Source organism: Tupaia chinensis, unplaced genomic scaffold (assembly GCF_000334495.1).
Source record: "Tupaia chinensis unplaced genomic scaffold, TupChi_1.0 Scaffold145685_1, whole genome shotgun sequence".
Lineage (NCBI taxonomy): Eukaryota > Metazoa > Chordata > Mammalia > Scandentia > Tupaiidae > Tupaia > Tupaia belangeri.
This window is the reverse complement of record NW_006205542.1, coordinates 4,993,946-5,020,637: the sequence shown is the minus strand read 5'-3', so window position 1 is coordinate 5,020,637 and position 26,692 is coordinate 4,993,946. Positions and strand designations below refer to the sequence as shown.

General features: G+C 38.5%; 1 protein-coding gene and 2 pseudogenes across 4 annotated transcripts in view; 1 reads left to right on the top strand and 2 right to left on the bottom strand.

Moving 5' to 3' along the window:
• The window catches only part of FILIP1 (filamin A interacting protein 1), a 287,383-nt gene that overhangs the window by 185,922 nt on the left and 74,769 nt on the right, over positions 1-26,692 (top strand). The window lies entirely within an intron of this gene.
• On the bottom strand, positions 5,719-6,220 carry LOC106733881 (40S ribosomal protein S10 pseudogene; annotated as a pseudogene).
• Positions 6,540-7,041, bottom strand: LOC106733882 (40S ribosomal protein S10 pseudogene; annotated as a pseudogene).

Sequence of the window (26,692 nt, the reverse complement as noted above, 5' to 3'; positions counted from 1 at the left end):
AATTTGAAATAAATTGGGGAATATTGAGCTGTTTTATTGACTCCTTTCATAATCAAAGTTATTTGCCTAAAAGTTTCCAATTCTTAATATAAATTTTGGCCAGTGGCTCTTAGTGATTTATTTCAAAAAGGCAGATGCATTGGAAACATTATGCAAACTGGTAAGGCAGACATTTTTCAACATGAGAGCTAATGCCATGCTGCCAGAAAAAAAGCTCAGACCTAGCCTACCTTAGGAAAGAAAAATCTAAAGAGTTATAAGCAATGAGACCATGATATGTAACATGCTTAACCAGAGTGCTCCCCACTCTGAATGATGATTAGTTATTGGAAATAGCTGTTGATAAGCTTATAAAAAATTAAGTTTTTCTAACATCTTTCCTCAAGAAGACTATCAAACCTATCAATCAGTTCCTGGTTAACTGTAGAAATGGCCTATGGGAAGAAAACATGATCTACATAACACATTGAATATATGCTCATTTAAAACTAAAGTAAAAATATTTAACTAAATATTTTAAGTTCAGTAACCATATTACTATTTCTAATGGATCAACAATATATTAGGTTGTCAGAAAAGTCATGACATATTTTTTCTGTTTTCTATGCAGAAATGTGTCATTACTTTTCCAAGAACCCCATATTTGAATACACAGTCAAATTTCAGTAAAATGACAATTACTTTTTCTTTTTTAGGACATTTATATTACAGTCATCAAGTGCCATTGACATGCATACCAACATTCTCCAAGTGTGCTTAATCACATTGAATTTGCCCAAAAATTGGTCACTTCACATTTTAAAAGTTAATTATCATATTGATTAATTCCTACTGAGATCATTGCAATATATTTACTAGTGATTTCACATAATGGGGAGATCTCTGGTCTGAGGGTCTGAGAATCAAAAGATCTGAATTCTAATATATAGTCCACAGTCAATTAGTTATAGTCCTTGGACATATCATTGACATCTTTGAAGCTGTTTCCTTAGATGCAAATTAAGACATTCAAATTCTTCTCTACTTTAAATTCTTAAGCTTTTATGAATCACATGGCCTGTAAGAGTCGGAGCCATTTAGATTAGTCAAAAAACTGTAATTGAGGTTAATCATTCCTGATGCCTTCACAATGATATTTCATGCTCTAGAGCTTTTCACCCACCTTTTCTCCCCAGAAAAGGTGGCTTGATGAGAATTAGCTATAGGAGTTGTCTTCCCAAATCTCACACCTACTAGATTATAAAGTCACATAGGCATACAATTGTGTCTTACTCTTGTGGGATTCCCAACAACTAGCAGAACACTTTGCATATAGCTGCTAAGTAAACAAATGAATAAATTAGTAAATGAAGTGAAAGAAGGAAAAAGAGAAGAAGAAAATAACTATCTGTGGTAGACAGGTGTAACAGGAAAGACAAAAAATAGCCAGGTCCTTCAACCTTCATGTATAGAAAGAAGAAGGACAAATCAAAGATATTTGGTAAAGGTTTGATATAACTATTATATAGGTATAAATCACAGCAGAGATCTTCATTTAAAACAAATTCAACACAGTGGAATTCTAGTCTAAAACAATGATTTGATCTTTCTCTTGGAATTTTCTTTTTTCTTTTGTATTTGAGTTTGATCTAAACTTTGGATTATAGCTTGAGGTGAGAAAATAAATTGAGAAAACTGAAAATGACCCAATTGAGAGATTTTGGACATATAAAAATAAAAGAGACTGAGACAAGCAAATTGTGTAATGGTTACATCGCTGGACTCCGACATAGTCAACCATGGTTTGAGCTCCGGATCCCGTGGCTTAAAATTCATGCTGAGCATGTATGTGTGCATGCCTAAAATCCTAAGAGGAGAATGGAGGAGAAGGGATTGCAGCATGGCTATCCCTGCTCCCTTGGGGAGGGGGGGATGAGGTATGTGATTTCTCTCTTTCTGTCTCTTTGTCTCTCTGGCAAGCGCATGCCCCCTATAGGAAAATCTCTCTCTCAAAAAAAAAAAAAAAGAGACAATTTATTGAAAAAGAAGTAAGACATAATTATTAGTTATACTGAAATAGGTATTAGCATTAACAAAATTTAATTCTCCTTGACCTTTCTAGTCTATTGTAGTATAATATTGTATATATTTGAGAGGTCCTATACGAATATATGTATGTGGAGTATTCATAAAGTATAAGACTGCTAGCTCTAGAGTCAGATTGCTTAGCTTTGCATTCTGATACCACCATTTATTAGTTGTGCAACTTTGGGAAAATTACTGAACATCTTCACACAAAATTTACAAAATGGCAGCAATAATATTGTTAAAAGAAAAACTCCAGACAATTTAATTTAGCATAGTTTAACTGAGTAAAAATAATTTGAATCTGGGCAGTCCCCAGAGTGGCCTCCAAGGAACTCCAGATAGCCACAATGAGATAATATTCAATATTTATCCTCAGGAGAAAGGAAGTGATGTACAAAAAATGAAAATGATGGAATGAGGTAGAGGAACAACTGGATTGGTTACAGCTTGATGGGTTGTCTGTGATTGACTGAAGTGTAGCTACTGAGACTGGCTGTAACTCAGCTAGCTACTTACTAAGGAAGTAGGCTTCCTAGTGAGGTGGTTTGCTTACAGAACTCAAGCAGGAGTATGGAGGCCTTCTCAGGCCAATATAGTTTAACTATCTGATAAGGTTATTGTGAGGTTTAAATGAGATTATGTTCATAAAGCTTTGCACATTTTCAGGTACGTAATAAGTACTCAATAATGTTAGGTAAGCAGGGAAGAAATGAAGGGAAGAAGGGACAGAGAGAGAAAATATGTGTGTTGCTACTATGTTTATATACCTATAGAGAAAAAACAATTCTGAAAATTTCCACTTCAAATTTTTAATAAAGTAGCCCTGGCAAGTGGCATTTAGGAGGATGTGGTGTGTATTTTTCATTTTTTCCTTTAAATCACATCTGTAATCTTGATTTTTTAAAGAATTATTTATTTGATTCCATTTGTTATTATATTTTAATTTTTTTTATTTTTATTATCATCATAATCTTCTTTATATTACATTGGATTACACATAACTTTACAGTGTATTACATTGCTTTTTCAAAAGGGAATGCCATGCATGTCAGAGACATTAATCTCCCCGCTTCAACATTCAATATCTTTTCTGTTTTTCCCAATCATTATTATTATTCTAGTTATTTTTTAAAACAGTCAATCCACTATTTCTCATTTTGCTTGTAAAAAGACTTTACACATCGTGAAATACTTCTCAGACCAATCCAGTTGAGAATACTATACCTGTCCTCATCAACAGGTAATAACCCATATCTGATTCTCACTACCATCCTGAGTATTCCATAGAGTATATATACCACACTTTTCCAATCCATTCATCAGTTTGTGGACATTTAGGTTGGTTCCATGTCTTGGCAATTGTGAATAATGCTGCAATAAACATGGATGTGCAAGCACTTTTCTGACTGAGCGTTCTCCTGTCTTTTGGGTAAATACCCAGAAGTGGGATTGCTGGATCAAATGGTAGTTCTATTTGTAGATCTTTGAGGAACCTCCATATTGTTCTCCACAGTGGTTGAACTAGTTTACATTCCCACCAACAGTGGAGGAGGGTTCCCTTTTCACCACATCCCCGCCAACACTTATCACTTTTTATATTCTTAATCTTTGCCATTCTGACAGGGGTTAGGTGGTATCTCATTGTGGTTTTTATCTGCATTTCCCTTATGATGAGGGATGTCGAGCATTTCCTCATATGCTTTTTGGCTGTTCGTATGTCTTCCTTAGAGAGACTTTTGTTCAGCTCACTTTCCCATCTTTTAATCGGGTTAATCATTTTTTTTCGCATAAGGCACTTGAGTTCCCTATGTATTCTCGTTATCAGTCCCTTGTCTGAGGCATATTTAACAAAAATATTTTCCCATTCTGAGGGTTGTCGGTTCACACTTGTTACTGTGTCCTTTGCTGTGCAGAAACTTCTTAGTCTAATATAGTCCCACTTGTCTATTTTAGGGATTATTGCCTGTGCTTTGGGAGTCTTATTTAAGAAGTCTTTGCCTACTCCAATGTCTCCCAGAGTTTCCCCAGCATTTTCCACCAGTAGTTTTATTGTTTGAGGTCTTAGGTTCAGATCTTTGATCCATTTTGAGTTGATTGTTGTAAATGGTGAAAGATGGTGGTTCAGTTTCATCTTTCTACAGGTGGATACCCAGTTTTTCCAGCACCATTTACTAAAGAGGTTTTCCTTTTCCCAATAGATTGACTGATACCCTTTGTCAAAGATCAGTTGGCTGTAACCTTTAGGGGTTATTTCTGGGGTCTCTATTCTCTTCCATTAGTCCACATGTCTGTTTTTATGCCAATACCATGCTGTTTTGATGACCACAGCTTTATAGTATTTCTTGGCATCAGGGAGTGATATGCCTCCTACTCCATTCTTCTTGCTCAGGATTGCTTTTGCAATACGAGGTCTTTTATGATTCCAGACAAATTCTATGATTGTCTTTTCTAGATCTGTGAAGAATATTTCTGGTATTTTGATTGGAATTGCATTAAACATGTAGATTAATTTGGGTAGAATTGCCTTTTTTTATTTTTGGAGAGGTTTTTGCTATAGGGCGCGTGTGCTCGTCAGACAGAGAGAGACAGAGAGATAGAAAGCGAGAAATCACCCCCAGGGGGGATGGCCATGCCGCAATCCCTTCTCCTCTGGGGATCTTGGGCACGCATGCACACGCACCCAGCGTGAGTTTAAGCCACCGGGTCCGGGTCTTGAACTGCGGTCAACTACATGGGAGTCCAGCGACATAGCCATTTCGCTAACTGCTGGTCCCAGAATTGTCATTTTGATTATGTTGATTCTTCCAATCCAGGAGCATGGGATGTACTTCCACTTTTTTATGTCACTTTCAATATCTTTTTAAAGATTTTCATAGTTTTCTTTATAAAGGTCTTTGACTTTCTTAGTTAAGTTTATCCCTAGATATCTTATATATCTTGTGGCTATGGTGAAAGGGATTCCTTTCTTCAGCTCTGCTTCATTCAACTTGTTGCTCATAAATAGAAATGCTATAGACTTTTGGATATTGATTTTGTATCCTGCCACCTTACTGTATTCGCTTATTCCTTCAAGAAGTTTTTTCATGGATACCTTTGGGTCTTCTAAGTATACCATCATGTCATCTGCAAATAAAGATATTTTCAACTCTTCTTTGCCTATTCAAACATTTGTTATTATATTTTAATTTGACCAGAGAGAGACAAAGGGAAAGTGTGAAAACAAACTGCCAGGTCTAGGACTCAAACTGCAGTTGGCCAAGTGGGAATCCTGCATCTTTAACCACCATGACACCTGCTGTCCCCTGTAATGTTTATTTTTAAAATAACATTCATTATGTCACAATTTAAAAATCTTTAAAAATGTTGATAGTAGACCTAAAGAGATCATTTATTGCCCTAAATAAATCAAAAGAGAGCACAATTCTAATTCATTTTTGTAGAAGTAAGGCAGTAGATAGCAATTTCCACCTGGGTGGGGGGTATAATATTTATGTGCATATTCAAAGATACAGTCTCAAGTGATCTTTTCTCTTTTTTAAGGAATTATTTATTTAAGTCCATTAGTTATTATTTTTTTATTTTTATTTTTAAATTGTATTTATTTTTTTGTTGTTTGAAAGCTTATTCAATACAAAATAATCTCCTCCAACTTTATTGAGGTGACTGGCCATGTCCATGACCAAATCGGCCTCTAAACTGGAACTCGGTTGCTGACTCGGCCCCAGCCTTGGTTTTCTTGTCTGCACCAGGGGGCACTGCACTCTGTCTGTAGGTGTCTCTGTCAGCTTCTCCTTGTGTGAGTCTTGCAGGTCGCTCGCCCTCCAGACCACTGGGTTGGGGCCTGCCAGTCTCAGGATGCCTTCTGCACAGGGTGGCAGGCACAACGTCCAGGGGCAGGTGGAGGCAACTGTGAGATACTGGATCCCCTCATTGGTAAGGTACCAGGAGAAAGGTCTCCAGGCAAACTGCTCCTTCACATAGCCTCGAGACTTCAGAGACTGCGTGGCCTTTATGACATGAAGGTTGGGCACATTCTTGTTAGCCAGCTCCGGGTGCTTGGGCATATGGATATCCTTTTTGGCCACCATTACTACACTCCCTTCTTAAAAAGGAGTTCATAAATGGCAATCTGGTTCTTCTTGGGCAACAACATCGTGGCAGCTGCAGGGTCTGGGGCAAGGCTAGAAAGCTTTATTTCTTTTTTAAATTTGACCAGAGAGAGAGGGAAAATGAAAAAGCCAATTCTAATTCATTTTTGTAGAAGTAAGGCAGTAGATAGCAATTTCCACCTGGGTGGGGGGTATAATATTTATGTGCATATTCAAAGATACAGTCTCAAGTGATCTTTTCTCTTTTTTAAGGAATTATTTATTTAAGTCCATTAGTTATTATTTTTTTATTTTTATTTTTAAATTGTATTTATTTTTTTGTTGTTTGAAAGCTTATTCAATACAAAATAATCTCCTCCAACTTTATTGAGGTGACTGGCCATGTCCATGACCAAATCGGCCTCTAAACTGGAACTCGGTTGCTGACTCGGCCCCAGCCTTGGTTTTCTTGTCTGCACCAGGGGGCACTGCACTCTGTCTGTAGGTGTCTCTGTCAGCTTCTCCTTGTGTGAGTCTTGCAGGTCGCTCGCCCTCCAGACCACTGGGTTGGGGCCTGCCAGTCTCAGGATGCCTTCTGCACAGGGTGGCAGGCACAACGTCCAGGGGCAGGTGGAGGCAACTGTGAGATACTGGATCCCCTCATTGGTAAGGTACCAGGAGAAAGGTCTCCAGGCAAACTGCTCCTTCACATAGCCTCGAGACTTCAGAGACTGCGTGGCCTTTATGACATGAAGGTTGGGCACATTCTTGTTAGCCAGCTCCGGGTGCTTGGGCATATGGATATCCTTTTTGGCCACCATTACTACACTCCCTTCTTAAAAAGGAGTTCATAAATGGCAATCTGGTTCTTCTTGGGCAACAACATCGTGGCAGCTGCAGGGTCTGGGGCAAGGCTAGAAAGCTTTATTTCTTTTTTAAATTTGACCAGAGAGAGAGGGAAAATGAAAAAGCAAGCCACTAGGTCTGGGGCTTGAACTGCAGTCTGCCATGTGGAAGTCCAGTGCCTAAACCACCATTCCATCTGCCAGGCCCCTCACTTAATCTTTTCAGTTAGATAGGGCTTTGCTATTTCTATAAGAGTTGAAAAAGTTGGGAGACTTCTTGGATCTTACCTTATCATTCATCTAGTGAAAATCAGAGCCAAAACTTTCAGCAGAGCCCTCCATGCTTTATGACATCTCCAGAGCTGATCATTCCCCACTAAGCCTGTTGTAAAGAGACAAATAACACCTCATTTACATAATCTTGAAAGCCAGCAGAGTGGAATATATTTGCTTTAGAGCTATCTAAAAATATAGGTGGAAACTCTCAAAACATATGGCTGCCATTTTAGTATAGATTTAAATATACTGATGCTTTAGGGTTTTGTGGGTACTAAACTGAGGTCTTTCACCTTGTGGAATAAGTTAACATGGTTAGCTTTGGTTGAGATCTCATTTTCCTGGCTGCAGATTCACAAGATCTCCCAAAGAGTCCATTCAGTAATTGTGATGCATTCCTGTAGCATTTAAGACTAAGCCCTAAAAGCTTTGCTTTGTATACTTGATCTGTAGCGACCTTTAGAGTTTGCTGCCCATTGAACCGAAGGTCTTCCTTGTGAAATCATAGAATAGTGCCCCAGCTCACTTTCTGTTACTTGATATCACTGAACAAAAATACCATTATCAGTGTCTGAGAAAAAACAAGATACGGTACCCTGTCTCTTTAAAAGTTTAAGAATAGCAACCACAGTAGAGTTAATTCTTTCGGGGGCTGTGCCTTGAGAATTTACTGGCACAGAATCAAGCTACAGATAATTAATTATGTCAGTGAAAAGCTCTGATGGCTTGTTCTCTTCAGAGAAAAATGACATCATCCATAGAATTCTCTGGCAATAAAGAAGAACAAAGCTGTGAGTGCAGGAAATAACAGACAGATGTCCATGCACGCATATTTTATCTACTTCAAAGTGCATTGCAAGAAGTCATGTTCCAGGGCTGTCTCCCAGAGCAGTGGCTTGGCAAGGGGGCTTAGAGAGTTGAAGGAGTAAGTTTAGAGGATTGGGTTCACTGCCTCACATGCTTTGGCCAGAAGATGGAAATATGGCGTTCTTAGAGAAGTTACTAAAAAACATGACAATGCTCAAAAAATGTTGGCAAGATCATGCTAAAGCAATCAAGTTATGTAGTGTGGGGAAATTGGACCAGATGGCAGCTGCACCATTTGTGGATGAATGTTAGTACAGGAAACATTACCCAGAGACTTTCATTCCAGGGCCCTCCCTTGCTTTGTGCTTACATCATAGTTTCACAGAAAATGGTTACTGACACTCATACAGCAACATGTAATGCAAAGAACAAATATTCTGGAGTCAGATCACTTTTTTTTTTTTTAAATGATGTGACTTTGGGCAAGCTGTTTAATTTCTTTGAGCCTTATTTTCTTCATCTATAGATTAAAGAGAAATAAATAATGTTCCTGGAAAGAATTTTGTCCACACTAAGGTACAATGTCAGTATTGCTTATTACTTATCAGTAGCTTCAACTCTGTCCTCCCTTGAAAATATATGTATTAGTTTATATTTAAAGAATGATTTGATTTTATTTATCATTATTATTATTATTTTTTTATTTGACCAGAGAGAGAAGTAAAGGGAGAGAGAGGGAACATGAGAAAGCAAACCACTAGGTCTGGAACTCACACCACAGTCAGCCATGTGGGAGTCCAACGCCTTAACCACCACACCACCTGCCAACTGCAGTTCCTCCTTTCTTTAAAAAAAGACATCCCAGTGGGAACTCTATAGTGTTAAACATTAAAAATGCAATTTACAAAATTTAACATATCCATTTTGGAGGGTACTTTTATTTTCTTTTCCTAAATCAGAGGGCTTGATGTTGTTTGACTATTACATCCTTCATTTGCAGGCAACGTCTATTTTCAGCTGAGCCACAGCACAAGATGTGCTATTTAACATTGTTTCTTACTAATGCTGGGTTTTAAATAGAATATTAAGAAAGTTTTTTTTTTTTAATCATATCTTTTGACAGTGGTGATGAAGGATCTGCAGACTCTAGAGTAAACAGCATAGTCCAAAGTTTTGAACTGGAGGGGAACTGCTGTTTTGATTCTCAGCAACTAGTAGAGCAAGAGGCTCAGAAGTATAGGACAAGGTGACTTGGGTTGCCAGGGGTCTGTTAGGTAAATAATATAGGACTCACAGCATTTTTATGACTGGTCTGGGTAGTCACAAGATGCTGAGAGTGACAAGGATGAGAAAACTGCCTTCTACTTTGACCTATTGATTCAGTGTGTAGAAAGGCTTTTGGTTGTGTTGCTCAGTAGATCCAGCTGTTCCACATCAGCCAATTCACTCAAGAGAAAAAAATAAAATGAGGATTGTTTTTTAGTGTGTATCTAGTATATGCCACACACTACATTAGTCATTTCACATGTATTTTTAAAATTTATTTATCTATTTATTTATTGTGAGTTTTAAGCCCTGAGTCCAGCACTTGAAGCATTATTAGCCTTGTGGTAATCCAGCTCCTTAACTACCTCATCATCTGCTAGCCCCTGTATTTCATTCTTCTACAAGTTAATGAACTGAAATTTAGAACTAACTGGCCCAGGGTCATTATAGCTAGAGTTAGCAGGAGAGCTACCATTTGTTTGACTCCCAAAGAGTGGGATAGCTAACATTTACCAGGCCCCTTGTACAATCTGTGAGGTAGTTACTATTCCACCCATTTTACAGATAAAGAACAAGTTCAGAGAGGGTAACTTTTTCATTCAAAACCACAATAGCAATTGTACTGATGCCTGTTTTTATACAAGATTCTCCACATTGCATCTCTTGAGAAGGAATAAAAATAAGCAAACAAAACAAAATAAACCCAGCTCTGAGTTTACATTGGGAGCTTGTATAAAGTGAAAGACAAAAAGCAGTGGATTTTGTAACCACATGGCAATATCTATCTCTAGTACATCAGAAAACTGATACTCATAATGACTATCTGAATTGTTCAAAGCCATTCATGTAAGTTATATCCTTTTTAAGTAGAAAGGGACTTTATAATATGTTTGAGGATGCACCTTTTCCCAAAGTCTTAAAATTATAAACTGTAGTATTTAAAGTGCTAACTTTTGATTACTTGGGTAAAATATCCAGTGCAGAATTCCTTGGGGGTTCAGAATAGCTGAGATTTTCTAATATTTTTGTCCTAAATATTTACCTGTAGTTTTGCTAGGGTGGTAAAATATAAGTTTAGATATAGAATTTGCATAGGCAGAGGTGGAAAGGACTAGATCAGAAAACACAGTGAATCCAAAAGAATACAATGTTATGTGACTGAAATAAACCTCATATATAAATTCTACTGAGACAAGGTAGTCTCGTCTTGTCTGATGGAAATAGTTTCTCTTTTAAAAAAGTTCTACCAATACTTTCTAGCTCTCACCAATCTGAGGATAAAAGATCAAAGGCTTTATAAAGCCCTCTTTTCCCTATCATGCTTCTGACCCCTCCTGCTCAAGAGGAATGCCACGCTTCTTTAGATTCCTCTCCTAAGTCCTGGTAGACTCCAGAGAATGACTCACATGTGTTCCACACTTGCCTCTAGGCCACCATTAATATTTACCATTTTGTCCTTTCTTCCTGCTCCAGCCCATTGGGGCCATGACAACTGCCTTAAGTGCCTGCGAGGAGCACAGCCAATACTGGTGTGGGCTCAGAAGGCTGTCTCCTGACTATGTCAGTCGATGTGTGTTTGGAGGCCACTCAGGCTGCTGTCTATCCACACCCAGCGCATGTAAGATACAGAGGGTTGCTCCTCACCATCTCCCCTTACTGTTGAAGCCGTGGTGTCTTGAATTCTAATTTACCAATCCCTCTGGATTTTATGTGGGCCTTTGAAGGCAATTCTCTCACCCAGGGACTCAGGCATGGGGCGAGGAGGGTGGGCTGGACAGAGATCTGAGTGACAGGCACTGTGCTGCACTGAGACTCACCCTTCCCCTCTGACCCTGCCCTATTGTCCTTCACCCAAAACAGTGCCTTCCTCCCTCAGGATGAGTTCTTTCCCAGGAAGAGCTTCAGTCCCCATGCAAATAGTTCTGTTGCAAGGCCACCCTGCCAGTCAGCGTTCCAGAGGGAATTACATGGAGGGATTTCATTCAAGCTGGAAAAATACTTTAGAGACCAACCTAAGAGGCAATCGTAGAAAAAAGAAAGGAGACGATAAAAATTTAACCTAATAAGCAGAGTTATACAAAGGAAGCTTGATCTGACCTGGGTTTTATCTAGCTAATTTATGATGAGGGAATTAAATTTACAGAGCTGGATAAAGAACCAAGTGAGAAAATACCATTTAGTTGTGCCTTAGAACTGACTTCTCCCATGGTCTAAGGAATTAAGATTCTCACCTGGTTCACAGAAAGCTGAACCCTGTCTGCTGATCATACATAGAGGTAGGCACATTAAAGGTCTTTATTAGTACAGAATAAAAAGCTAGTCGTCTTTTGGAATTTAAGAAATTATACACTGTAGGATCACAGCACAGCATGGGGGAACCTGTGACCTTATCTAATTTCTAATCTAGGACACAGCAGTTGCCGTACTATTAATATCCTAATGTGTAAAAAAGAAAAAAAGAGGAAAACCATATAAGTACTACAAATGCCTTTAAATTCATGGATGACAGTGACATTCAGATCACAAATCATAACCAAAACATGACTATACAAAATTATAATTGGTAATCTCTAGATAGAGAATTGGGGATAACTTTAATTTTCTTATTTAAATTTTTGGAGAAAAATTGTCTTTAATTTTTTAAGTTGTAATATAAAATTTACAGTTTTAACTTTTTAAAGGTTTATTTATTTATTTAAAGTTTATTTATTATTCTTGCTTATGGGAAGAGAAAGAGACAGGCAGCATCAATAGCTTCATGATAATGTGATTCACCTCAAACCTCACCTAGCCCAGATCATGGGTATGCATGTGCCTAGCATACTCAGGGAGGTCTCCAGATATGAACCTAAAACCTTTCTATGTAGGTCAGCCTTACAGAACATCATGTTTTACTGATGCACCACCACCTGCTCGAATCCTTGTACGCTATTTGTGGAAATGTAAAATAGTACAACCACTATGATTCTGATTTCTCTACATCTTCATCAACACTTGCTATTTTCTTTCTCTTTTTTATAATAGCTATTCTAATAGCTGTAAGTAAGACCCTTCTAATGGTGTCATTATGGTTTAGATTTATACTTCCTTAATGATTTGTGATATTTTTAAAGAATTATTCATTTTATTATTATTATTATTTTAAAATTTGCTATAAGGAATGTGTGCTTACCAGAGACAGAAACGGAAAGTGAGGAAGCAAGCCACCAGGTCCAGTATTGGACTCATGGTTGGCCATATAGGAGTTCAGCACCTTAACCACCACACCATCTGGGGCCCTGAGTTGTGATAGTGAGCATCTTCTCTTATGCTTTTTGGCCATTTGTATATCTTCTTTGGGGAAATGCCTATCCAAGTCTATTATCCACTATTCAGTATTTTTTCTTGTGTTGTAAGACTTCTTTAATTTCTGGGTATTAACATCTAGCAGACATATAATTTGGAAATATTTTCTCTCATCCCATGGATTTCTTTTTAAATTGTATTCTTTGATACTTAGAAGTTTTTAAGTTTCTGTGGTCCAATTTATCTATTTTTTTTCTTTTGTCACCTGTACTTTCGGTGTCATAGCCAAGAAATATTGGGTCATTGGAAAAGTCATGACACATTTTTGCATAGAAGAACACATCATGACTTTTCTAACTCAATAATTGCCAAGGCCAACAGCACAAAGCTTTTCTCCTATTTTTTTTTTTTTGCAAGGAGTTTTATAGTTTCAGTTCACATTTGATTAATTTTGAGTACATTTTTATATATCTAAAGAATCCTACTTCATTATTTTGTGTGTGATTATCCAGTTTTCCCAATACCATTAGTTAAAGACAATTTCCTTTCCCCTCATTGAATTATCTTGGCACCCTTGTGGAAAATCACTTGAGTCTACACACAGGGTTTCTTTCTGAGCTCTCTATTCCACTCCATTGATCTGTCTTTATTGCATACTACACTGTTTTGATCAGTTTAGTTTTGTAGAAGGTTTTGAAATAAGAAAGTGTGAAATCTCCAAATTTTTTTCTCCTTCAAAATTATTGTGACTATTCAAGGTCTCTTGGTAATTCCTATAAATTATAGGATGGACTTTTTTTTTGTTAGTTTTTTTTTTTTTCCCCCGATTTTTTTTGCCATAGGGTGAGTGCACTCACTGGAGAAAAGAGACAGACAGAAAGAGGCAGTGAAAGGTAAAGTAGAAAATCACACTCTGAGAGAATGGCCACACTGCAATTCCTTCTTCATTCTCTTCCTGGGATCTTAGGCGCGCACACACACACACACACACACACACACACACACACACATGCCTGGCATGATTTTCAAGGGGTCCAGGACTTGAACCACGATTGGCCATGTGTGAATCCAGTGACATAACTACTATGCCATCTGCCTGCCCTGATGGACTTTCTTATCTCTGGGAAAAAGAAATTACTGGGATTTCAAAGATTTTATTTTTAAAGATTCAATCTAGTATGGTGATGATAAAAGCAAGTTTTAACACAATGTATAGTATTTATTGCTGACATTGTAATAAATAATTTCTTTTGATGATAATCAATGTGAAGTTCTAATTTTTAATAAACAAGTTTTACAAAGACATTTTAATTTTCAAAAACTTTCTTTTAAAGCATGTATACTTGTCAGAGAGAGAGAGAGAGGAGAAAAATGAGAAAGTACTTCAGGGGGGATGATGTCACCACAGTCTCTCCTCCTCCATTCTCCCCTTGAGACTTTGGACATGCATGTGCATGCTTACGTGTCCAGTGCCCTTCAAGTCACTGATACCTTAAACCGTGTAGCTGGTCATATGGGATCCAGCTGCCTTAACCACCATGCCTCTTGGCTGGCCTAGAGACTTTTAAGCTACTGTTAACCATGTAATTGTGGAGAAAACTATCTCCAGAGAGACCAGAGCCACATTTTTAGCCCCAATGGCCCTTAATACAACCATATCTGAATGTTCTCCTTGTGTCTTGTATTAGTAATCTTGTTAACATTGTTTTCCAAAATTCACAAGGAAATAAAAAAGAGTTTATTTCTATAATAATAGCTAATAACAATCTAAATTATATAGCTTTTAAAAATTTCAATCCAGGGGGACCAGCAGTTAGCGTAATGGCTACGTTGCTGGACTCCCATGTAGTCGACCATAGTTCAAGTCCTGGACCCGGTGGCTTAAACTCATGCCAGGCGCGTGTGGGTGCATACCCACGGTCCCGAGAGGAGAATGGAGGAGAAAGGGTTGCGGCGTGGCTATCCCCTCTGGGGGGGTGATTTCTCGCTTTCTGTCTCTGTGTCTCTCTGTCTGTCTGGCGAGCACACACGCCCTATAGCAAAAACCTCTCAAAAAAAAAAAATTAAAAAAATAATTTCAATCCAGGGACTAGCAGATGGTGTAGCATTTATGTTGCTAGACTCCTACATGGCTGACTGCAGTTCAAGTCCTGGACTCAGTGGCTTGAAAATCACATCGGACGTATGTACATATGTGCCTAAGATACTGAGAAAAGAATAGAGGAGAAGGGATGGCTCTGTGGCCATCCCCCCTAGGGGGTGATTTCTCACTCTCCCTCTTACTGTGTCTTTCTTTCTCTCCTGTGAGTGTATGTGTCCTAAGGCCAAAACCCCCCCCTTAAAAAAAAAAAAAAAAAAAAAAGAAAGAGGGAACCAGCAGTTAGCGTAATGGCTATGTCGCTGGACTCCCACGTAGTCGACCGCGGTTCGCGTCCCGGACCCGGTGGCTTAGAACTCACGCCGGGCGCGTGTGCGTGTGTGCCCAAGATCCCGAGAGGAGAATGGAGGAGAAGGGATTGCGGCGTGACCATCCCCCCTGGGGGGTGATTTCTCGCTTTCTGTCTCTATGTCTCTCTCTGTCTGTCTGGCGAGCGCACGCGCCCTACAGTGAAAATCTCTCAAAAAAAAAAAAAAAGAAAAAGAAAAATTGCAATCCATTTATAATACTGGTGTTTAATTAACTAGGGTAGTATTACAATTTAACTTCTATGAGATTTAAAGATAGCCGGAACCAGCAGATAGCCTGGTGGTTAAGACACTGGATTCTCACATGGACAACCATGCTTCAAGTCCTGGACTTAGTGGCTTGAAAATCATGCTGGGTATGTGTGCGTGTATGCCCCAAATCCTGAAAGGAGATTGGAGGAGAAGGGATTGCAGCATGACCATTCTCCCTGGGGGGGATTTATTCTCACTTTCCTTTGCACCGTCTCTCTCTAGTGAGCACACACGGCTTAGGGCAAAAACCTAAAAAAAGAAGCCCATTTCCTGTTGCAACATTCTGGTGGAATTTACAGTGTTTCCTTATTCAGTTTACATACTTTATTTTTGGAATAAACTTACAAACAAAGTGACTCCTAAATTGCAGATAAAAATGTCAGATGAAAGATTAGAGAAGTTGACAAAATGTAATTGTTTAGATCTTTCGCTCAAGGCTATGTACTTAAGGTTGCTCTGTGATTTTTCAGTGCCAGTTTACATATTTCTGACTTCACATTACTTAATTTTACTTTTCTTTGTTTCAACAAATATTTACTGAGAGCCTGTCACATGGCAGGCATTCTTTCAGGCTGTAGAAACAGCCCCTGTCCCCGAAGCAGTTTACAATCCTAAAAAGGAGATAGTCAAGTCAGACCATAAATCACCTTATGTAAATAGATACAGAATGGTTGAGTTCCCAGAATGGGAAAGCATTCACAAAATAAGCATGTACTGATTTTCCAAGACCATCGTTTTTAGAACTCTTTGACTCTCTGCCACAGTGGGACTATATTTAAGCAGTTATTGTTACAAAGTGATAGTGTATGGAATCTGTGTCGCTGTGTCTCCGTAAGCATAGAAATAGATTTTTTTTTCCCCATGAAGTGAATCTCTCATTTAAAATCAGCAGCCCAGGTGCAGTGGCGCTCAGGCTTAACTATTGTATTCTGTAGGCTGGGTCCACCTGAGAGTCTGGTTTCATTCTCAGTCCAACCTACAGGCTGGATGTGATCACCCATACCTGTAATCCCAGCAGTTTGAGATGGCTGAGGCAGAAGGGATCATGAGCTCAAGGTTGGCCTGGGCAACATATCAAGATCCTGTCTAAAATAAAAAGTCAGGAGTGGTGATATGCACCTGTAATTCCAGCTGAGAGGCTGAGGCAGAAGGATCATGACAGTGAGAACTTGCCTTGGGAGGATAAAAAAGTGCGCAGAGCTATTAAGTAGAGCAGCTTCTCAAACTTTCTACTGGGTATTCTTCCTCTCAACCAATGAGCAGAACACCATGCTTGTAGTCATGATGACATCATCTAGGAGTCTGTCCCAAGCTGTCTGCCTCAGATTTCTTTTAAGTCTTGTATTTTGTGCAAAACGCTCTAGTGAATATTAAAATTATAGTGAGAAGGACCAGCAGGTGATGTGGTAGTTAAAGCACTGGATTCCCACATGGCTGACCATGCTTTGAGTCCTGGACCATTCAAGAGACTTGAAAATCATGTGTGCATGCATGCCAAAATCCCAAGAGGAGAACAGAGGAGAAGCGATTGCAGTGTGGCCATCCTCCCTGTGGGAGTGATTTCTCACTTTCCCTTTCACTGTCTCTGTCTCTCTCCAGTGCCAGTGATTACACATACCCTATGGAAAAACAAAAGAAACTCTGAATAAAAGAATTGTAGTGATAATCTGAAAAAGTTATAAACTACTTACCACACACCCTAAGTCTTTCAATAATCTTAGCGCTTCAGTGTTCGCAGGCTCACTGCCATTTCACCATGTACTCTCAGGGTTACTTATACTCCCATTTAAAAAGTATGGGGAGAAAACTGTCACAGGGGCATACAAACTAAGCATTCTTTCTTTTTAAAGTTTATTTCTTTCTTCCGTGAGTAAGAGAGACAGAGAAACATCACTTCTAACAGGGTCTCAACATTGCGACCCAGCCTGTTTTAGCCAGTCCCAGATCATGGGCACTCATGCCTAGTCTCAGGTCTGACTTAGGGAGTCTCTGGACAGGAACTTGGAACCTTCCTATGTGGGGCCACCTGTAAGAGAGGAGTGATTTACTACGATGCCACTGTAAGGCCCCCAGAACTAAGCACTCATTCTTACTTATTGTGGTTTCCCTCCAAAGACTGAAAAAAAAAAAACAAAACCCTAAGTTTAAAATACAGTCAAAATTAGGCTGGGGCCGTCAGTTGGTGTGGTGGTTAAGGGTGCTGGATTCTCACATGGCTAACTGTAGTTTGAGTCCCAGACCTGGCAACTTGCTTTCTCACGTTTTCTCTCCCTTTCACACTCTCTCACTCTGTCCTTCTCTAGTCAAATTGAAAGGAAGGAAGGAAGGAAGAGAGAGAGAGAGAGAGAGAGAGAGAGAGAGAGAGAGAGAGAGAGAGAGAGAGAGAGAGAGAGAGAGAGAGAGAGGAAAAGAAAGAAAGAAAGGGAAGAAGGAACAAAGAAAGGAAGGAGAGAGGGAGAGAGAGAGGGAGAGAGAGAGAGAGAGAGAGAGAGAGAGAGAGAGAGAAAGAAAGAAAAAATTCTTTTTTAAAAAAGTTACCAGCTTAATAATAAATAATGATAATTTGAGCCCAAATGTCATGGCATAGTCAGTACCAAACTGAACTGCAGTGCTGGATGCCACATGGCCAACAGCAGTTTTGGATCCCCAGGCCAGCTTGGAAACATGCCAGATACAAGAGTGCATGCCCAAGATTCTGAGAGACTGGGGGCTTCATAGGATTTCACTCCCTTTAGCTATAGGCAAATTAGAAGTTGGTCATGCCATTTTGCCCAGAACTGGCAAAAACTTCCAACAGGTTTCAGGGACCCTCCTGGTTTGGGCTGTTGACTGAAGGGACCATGACTCTTTGGTAAAGAATCGTCAGTGGGACTGAAAACACAGAAGACTGAAATAACTTTAAAGCAAACAAGTCCCTGGAGATAAAGTAACCTTGCAGAGAACTTTGAGCTTATACAGCAAAATCATAAGTGCCGGAGGATGACTTGATCTATTGTCCTGGAGCAGTGGTTTCCAAATGCAACTGTGCTTTAGAATCACCTGCAGAAACATTTCAAAACTTAATTCTTGGGCTGCTTAAAAATTCCAAAGCTTTGGGACCAGCAGTTAGCGTAATGGCTATGTCGCTGGACTCCCATGTAGTCGACCATGGTTCAAGTCCCAGACCCAGTGGCTTAAACTCAGGCTGGGCACGTGTGTGTGCGTGCCTAAGATCCTGAGAGGAGAATAGAGGAGAAGGGATTGTGGCATGGCCATCCCCCCCTGGGGGGTGATTTATCACTTTCTATCTCTCTGTCTCTCTCTTTCTGGTGAATGCATGCACCCTATAGCAAAAAGCCTCTAAAAAAAATTACAAAGCTTTGAGGCCAGCAGGTGGTATGGTGGTTAAGGCACTGGATTCCCACATGGCCAACCATAGTTCGAGTCCTGGACCTGGAGGCTTGAAAATCATGCTGGGCACATGTGCCTGCATACCCAAAATCCCAAGAGGAGATGGAGGAGTAGGGATTGTAGCATGGGCATCCTCCTGGGGGGAAGAGAGGGATGATTTCTCACTTTCCCTCTCACTGTCTCTCTCTGTGTCTTTTCAGCAAGTGCACGTGCCCTATGGTAAAAAATAAAATAAAACTCCAAAGCTTCTTGTTGTTCTATGATAAAATGCAAACTCACTGCATGGCTTACAAGACTTTTCATAAGTTTATCACTCCATCCTCATATTACAGTATCTCATGCATCAACATTTATTTGGCCTTTCAATACAACCTTCCCTCAGTCTAGCACACTCTTCCCTTACCTCTTCCGCTCTCCTCTGGCTCAAGTGTTATACTCATTGTGAAATTTCAGGTTATTTCCTCTAATAAGCTTCTTCTGTTAGCTTACTCAAATCAAGTGTTCTTAACAGATGAAATTCTTAGCCCGCTTGTATTTCCTCCATCATAAGGCTTAATATGTCATATTGTAAATGCCTTTCAATTGTTTGACTGTGTGATGGGACTTCAAAAAGTTCATGGAGGGCCAGCAGGTGGTGTGGTGGTTAAGGCTCTGGACATTCCCACATGGCCAACCATGGTTTGAGTCCCAGACCTGGTGGCTTGCTTTCTCACTTTTCTTCTCTCTGTGTGTCTTTCTCTGGTCAAATTAAAATAAATGAATTAATACATAAAATTAAATAAATAATTCTTTTTTAAAAAGTTCAAGGAGAAATACCATCAAAGTATGAGGTTATTTTGGTGCAATTTTTAAATCCATGCACAGCTTTTTTTATAATAAATATTTCATAATATACATTTTCCATAACTTTTTAGACTCCTTGTATCCCTCCAGACTTGAATTTCTGAGGATATGATTATATTTTTAATAATGAATACAATACACAAAGTAAATGCATGCAAGTATTTATCAAACAAGTGATTGGATTCAGCCTTCCTTTGAACCAATGCCACCTGTGTAGGCTTCACCTGCCCTATATTTTATATTCTCCCCAACTCCAGCACTCAGCAAAATCCAGATGCTCTTCCTTGACCTCATAAATCACTCACTGGTTGACTCTGGACTTCACAGAGCAGCTCTTTGCTGCCTCCACATGATTTAATTAGCTCCTTAGGTAGTCAGCTTTTGGCAGCCCCCAACTGCTTGGTGCACTTTCCTTTCTGGGGTAACATCTTTGTTCTTGGCCTCCCTTTGCCTTTAGTGATATTACAATTTAGGGGGGCACAGGGACTATATGTACACATCCCCAATGTGATTTTTAGGCCACCAGGTCCAGGATTTAAACTGCATAGGCAGCCATGTGAGATCCAGTGCCTTAACCTCCATGCCACCTGCTGGCTCTATTTTTTTTTAAAATTTTTTGTCATAACCCTTCTAACTGAAATTAAGTAATACCTCATTGTGATTTTAATTTACCTTTCCCTTATGAGATGTTGATAATTTTTTCATATACATTTTAGCCATTTGTATGTCTTCCCTAAAGAGTTGTCTCTTCAGATCAATTGCCCATTTGGATTAGATTAGCATTTTTGTGGATAAGCTGTTTGACTCCTTTATATATTCTGGTTATAAATTCCTTACCAGATGTATAGTAAGCAAATGTTTTGTCCCATTTGGTGAGTTATCCTATTATTCTGTTTATTTTTTCCCTTCCTGTGCAGAAGCTTTTTAGGCAGATATAATCACACTTGTTATCTTTGGTGTTGTTACCTGCCTATGCTTTGGGGTCTTTTTTTTTTTTTTTTGGAAGTCTTTGCCTACTCCAGTATCTCAAGTGTTCCACTGTAGTAATTTTCTCCAGTAGTTTTATTGTTTTGGACTTAACCTTTAAGTCTTTAATCCATTTTCAGTTAATTTTTGTAAATAGTGAGATATGAGGGTTTAATTGCATTCTTCTGTAAGAGGATATCTTGTTTTCCCAGCACCATTTACTGAAAAAACTTCATTTCTCCACTGAATTGTCTTGGGACCATGGGGGGGGGGGGAAGAATCAGTTGGCTGTATATTGTTGGGTTTATTTCTGTATTCTCTATTTTGTTCCATTGGTCTATGTGTCTGTTTTGTGTGTCAGTACCATGCTATTTTGGTTATCATGGCTTTCTAATATGTTTTGAAGTCAGGTTGTGAAATGCCTCTAACTTTATTCTTTTTGCACAGTGTTGTTTTAATGATATGGGGTATTTTGAGATTCCACACACATTTTATTATTGCTTTTTCTATTTCTGTATAGACTATCACTGGTATTTTGATAGCAATTGCATTGAATTGGTAGGTAGGTCACTTTGGGTAATACTGATATTTTAACTATTAGGTTGTCAGAAAAGTCATGATGCATTTTTACATAGAAATGTATGTTATGACTAGCCAAACAACCTAATATATTTTAAAAAATCTTTGTGCCAGAGGGTGCATGTGTATGCATGACATGGGCAGGGGGAGAAAAACTCCTTAATACAGCTGGTCAGTATCAATCATTTTTCCTCTAATTCTCCATCCTGTCAGTATCCTAGGTGTATGTGTGTGTGGCCAACATGGTTTTTCAAGCCATTTTTGACCAGGACATGAACTCTGGTGAGCCATATGAGATCTGGCTTCCCGTATGCCGTGTCTAATTCTTGAAATATGGGGCTTGCCTAGATGAACATTTTTATTAAGTTTCTTCCTCTTCCAATCACTTTTTCCCCCTTGAGTAGAAGACAACTCTTTTTCTAGAGTCCTTCTTAAGGCTTTCATCTCTCTGAGTCATTTTACATTTATTTTAATACACTAGTCTTTTTAGCAACTCCCCTGAATCCTGAGACTTTAACCACTTGCTTCTGATAAAACTTCTATGTGGAAATAGCAATGTTCAGAGACATAAGCTTTCTTATAAATTTTTAAAAGAATTATTTATTTTTAAAATTTTTTTGGAAGATTTTTTTGCCAAAGGGCAAGTGCACTTGCCAGAGAGAGAGAGTGAGAAGTCACCCCTTGGGAGCATGGCCATGCTGCAATTCCTTCTCCTCTCCTCCAGTCTTCTCTCAGGATTTTGGGCATGCACGCACATAAGCCTATTGCGATTTTCAAGCCAGTAGGTCTGGGATTTACACCACAGTTGACTGTGAGGAAATTCAGTGTCTTAACTACCACACCAAATACTGGCCCCTTATTATTATTTTTTAAATTTTCTATAGGGAACAAAGAAAGAGAGGGAAAGTGAGAAAGTAAGTCACCATGTCTGGGACTTCAACCATGGTTGGTTATGTGAGAGACCAACCTCCACACCACCTGCTGGCCCAGTTTTCTTATATATTACATTTCATCCTTTCATAGAAAGATGAACAAGTTTCTCAAAATGAAAAATGCCAAAAAATTTTGTTCCCAAAATGTAGGATCTTTTTTTACATAGGTTGAATCAGATGTTGGAAAAAGTGAAAAAATTTATTGTGATTAGTCATCTTCACTCATCCATTGATGAAATAGATACCACAATATTAAATATTAATTCACTACATTATATTAATTTAAATAGTACAAACTTATAGGCAATATTGTTATTCCCACCATGATTATTATAGGAGTTAAGGAGTCTTTAGTAAGTTCATGGCGAATTGTATGATTCTCTATAGATATTACACAGAATTACATCACTATGGCCTCTTTTCCTTTGATAATTGGCATGTAGAATAAGTAGACTAAGATACCATGTACAGTATATCACAATTAATATAGTTCAAACATAAATGCATTTTTAGAGAGAGAACTAGTAAGTATTTCACTTCAATTAGAACAAAAGAAGCTATCTTTTGAGAATATCAGGACCACTTGGTCGAAAAGATATATTCCAATAATATTTACATATTTTAAGTTGCATAACTTAAATTACTGTATAAAACTAAAATAGCTACATGTTTACAGTTTCTTTTCTTTTCTTTCCTTTTCTTTCTTTTTTCTTTTCTTTTTTTTGTTATCAGGTTTTTGTCATAGGGCATGTGTGCTTCCCAGAAGTGATGGGGAAAGTGAGAAATCACTCTTCTAAGATTTCCCCAATCCTCTCTCCTCCATTCTCTTCTTGGGATCTTGGGCAGCATGCACACGTGCATGGCATGCATTTCAAGCCACCAGATTTGGGACCTGAACCACGTTCAGCCACGTGGGAGTCCAGCAACATAACCACTATGCCATCTGCTGGTCCCATATTTACAGTTTTAAAAACACTTTATTGTGGGGCTAGCAATGGCTACATCACCGGACTCCTGCATGGACTCAAACCACCATGGTTGAGTCCTGGACCCAGTGGCTTGAAAATCACACTAGGTACATGTATACACATGCCCAGAATCCCAGGAGGAGAAAGAATTGTGGCATGGCCATTCCTCCTGAGGGGTGATTTCTCACTTTCCCTCTCACTGTCTCTCTTTGTCTCAGGTGATAAACTCTTGTGCTAACTACCACTGTGGTTGGTGCTAACAGGATTATCTGACATAGATACTGGAGAGCTACTTTTTGAGTACTTTTATCCATAATCGAACACTTTTTCAGAATGCCATCTGTGGAAATGCCCTGTGGCAATAGTGCTACTGTGATTTCTTTAGCTGTCTAGTCAGAATGTAACTAAATGAGTAAGTGTTAGGTGGGGAAACCTATACTTTTTATACCACCTTGTTTTAAGTATATTTACCCAGTTTAGTGGCATTCTATTTCAGACTTCACTGCTGTGTTGGAAATAATTTTAAAAGGAATCAAGACAATGCCAAAAAAGAGGGTATAGAATAATCTTTGTGTAACTTTGTCTTGAATCCCAGAGACACTCCATAGGCTTGTCTACAGCCAGAATGAAGGTGGCTTTTGCCATTCTGGGCACATGAGAAAGAGAGAAATTTTTATTTAATTATTTATCTTTGTTTCATTTATGTGAAATAGAATGATTAAATATTTCTTCTTCCTTTATAAATATGCAACTTTGTTTCTCATTATAAGATTGTGTACTCACTGTAGAAAATTTAGAAAATACATACAAAAGAAGAAAATAAAAATGGTCCTTAATCTTACTACCCAATATTTTAGTATCTGTATTCTAAGTCATTTGTTTTTATCATTCAGAAAGCTTTTTAATTGTCTAGATACTAGACAATTAATTTTCTAAGGTTCCATAATAATTTTCTTTCTTAAGAATATCAGTTCTGCTTCTTTCCTTAGATCTCTATTGTAATGTCTTTTAGAGAACAGGGAAGAAGATCTTTAAAATATTTACATTTCTTTTTGAATCAATATCTTGGGCCAGCAGATGGTGTGGAGGTTAAAGTGGCTGAGTTGGCGTTTTTACTGGGTGCATGTGCAAGCATGCCCCAAGAGGGGAAGGGAGGAGAAGGAATTGCAGTGTGGCCATCCATCCTGGAGGGTGATTTCTCACTTTCTTTCTTTCTTTCTGTCTTTCTCTAGCAAGTACATGTACCCTATAGCAAAACTAAAGAATAAGACAAAGCAGTCTGAAAACTCAATTATACAGTCAATTCTCTTTTATCTTTTAATTTTTTATATAATTATTTACTTAAATTTATTTATTTATTTATTTATTCACTCATTTCAGTTTGACTAGAGAGAGACAGGGAGAAAATGAGAAAGCAAGTTACCAGATCCAGGACTTGAACTGTAGTTGGCCATGTGGGAGTGTCCAGCACCTTAACCACCACGCCACTCACTGATCCCCATATCTTTTAATTTTTTTTTCTTAAAGTGAATCGGGTCAGCTGGTGGTTTAGTGGTTAAGGCACTGGATCTCACATGTCCAACTCTGTGTTTTGAGTCCTGGACAAAAGTGGCTTGAGAATCATGCCTTGTGCATGTGTGCTTAAATCCTGAGAGGAAAGCGGAGGAGAAGGAATTACAGTGTTGGCCATGCTCCCTTGGAGCAGATTTTTCACTTTTTTTCTCTATCTCTTTCTCTTTCCAATGAGCACACACACTCTGTGGAAAAAATATGTAACATATGTATATTTATATATGCTTATATATATGTGTGTGTATATATATGTATGTGTGTATGTATATATACATACACACATACATATATATGTTTTATATTTTTTTCCAAATCCAGCACATTCTCTTCTTTCCTACAAGTCTTTATGTTTCACATATTAAAATGTGAGCTTTATGAAACAGCCTTTGCTTTCTCTGATTTAAAGATGGAACGGTGACAGTAATTTGTTATCAAGACTTTCCTCAGCTTGCCAATCTTCTATCATCACTATTTTTTCACTTTCAAATATGATTCTAAATTTCCGCCTGTCATTCCATAAGCCACTGATTTCATGGTCCTTTGTTTCTTCTTTCAAGATATGTTTGTTTTCTTTACCTTTGGCCAAAGCAAAATATTGACCTCAGATGTGAGTGCAACTTAAAGGAGGAAGGTGATGCCACTTTTCTGGGAACAGAAAAAGGACATGCACTTGCAGTTAGGGAAGTTTAAACTGGATAAAACCAAAGATTTGTATTCAGTTCGGTTGCTATATCTCTTAACCAATTAATGGGATAAGGTACTCTCAACTCTAGAATCACCTAGAAACTTTAAAAAATAGTGATGCATGGGTTCTCCTCCCAGAGATTCAGGAATTGCCCTGAGATGGCCTGGGGACTGGGAGTTTTTGAAGGGCCTCAGGTGATTTCAGTGCAGGTGGGGTTAAGAACCATTATTTTAGAAGATGCTATATATTTATTCACCTATATGAGATAAACATAAAAATACTTTCTGCCTGAAGATCAATAGCAATCTACATTCCTTGAGCCTCCTTTGGAACAGGACTCCTATATAGCTTTGGAGTTACACCTTGCACAGAGGTGCCTGGCAAAGGGGATGAAAAGGGGCTGAAATATAGCTCAGTCTTTACTTGCTAAGTAAGCTGCACACTGACTCAGGTCTGTATCTTCTAGATGAAGCAGGTACCTTTTTCTAATTTGCACAAGGACTCTGTATAGGTCTAGCCTGATGCTATATCTATGCTTGTGTCCTTTTATCTTTTATGGAGACACACAGCCTTTCTATTAAATATTTTCCGACTTTAACATTGTCATTAACATTCAGATCCATGAGGTTCTTCAAAATTAATATTTTCCGACTTTAACATTGTCATTAACATTCAGATCCATGAGGTTCTTCAAAATTAATATTTTCCATTTTTATCTTCAAATGAGCACATGTTTAGTTGGAAGATACATTACAAATCAGCAAATTCTAGTTCATTGATGCCTCAGTAATAAATTAATCTTTAGTTTTTTGGAATTAGGTTTATTTGACGGCTGCAAAAGCCATGAGAAACTTTCAGAGAGAAGAAGGTTCCACATGGCTCCAGCGAAGTAGATATTTCAGGGAATGAAGATTTTCTACTGATAATTCAGCCTCCAGCAAATGAGCTAGTGGCAGAAGAGGCTGGGCCTTCAGGAGAAGGTTCCACATGGCTCCAGTGAACTAGATATTTCAGAGAATGAAGATTTTCTACTGATAATTCAGCCTCCAGCAAACGAGCTAGCGGCTGAACTTCAAGAATTTGAAAGAAACACACCATCTATCAGATGATAAGAAATCACTGCCAGATCACAAGAAATATGGGAAAACAAGAAAATACCTCTCCTCCAAAGGAAAAGAGTAACTCTTCCTCATTCACAAGCAGTTTGGTGAAAATCATGGAAATGTCTGATAAGGAGTTTAGAGCATTCATAATGTCGAAGCTAACAGAGATGGAAGAGAAGAGAGATAATGGCCTGCTAAAGAGAAAGGAGAAGTTTATGAGTTCCAGGAGATGAGGAAATTCTTGCAAGATCTAAAAGAGGAATTACACGCTTTACAAAAGACTCAAACGGAACTGCTAGAGA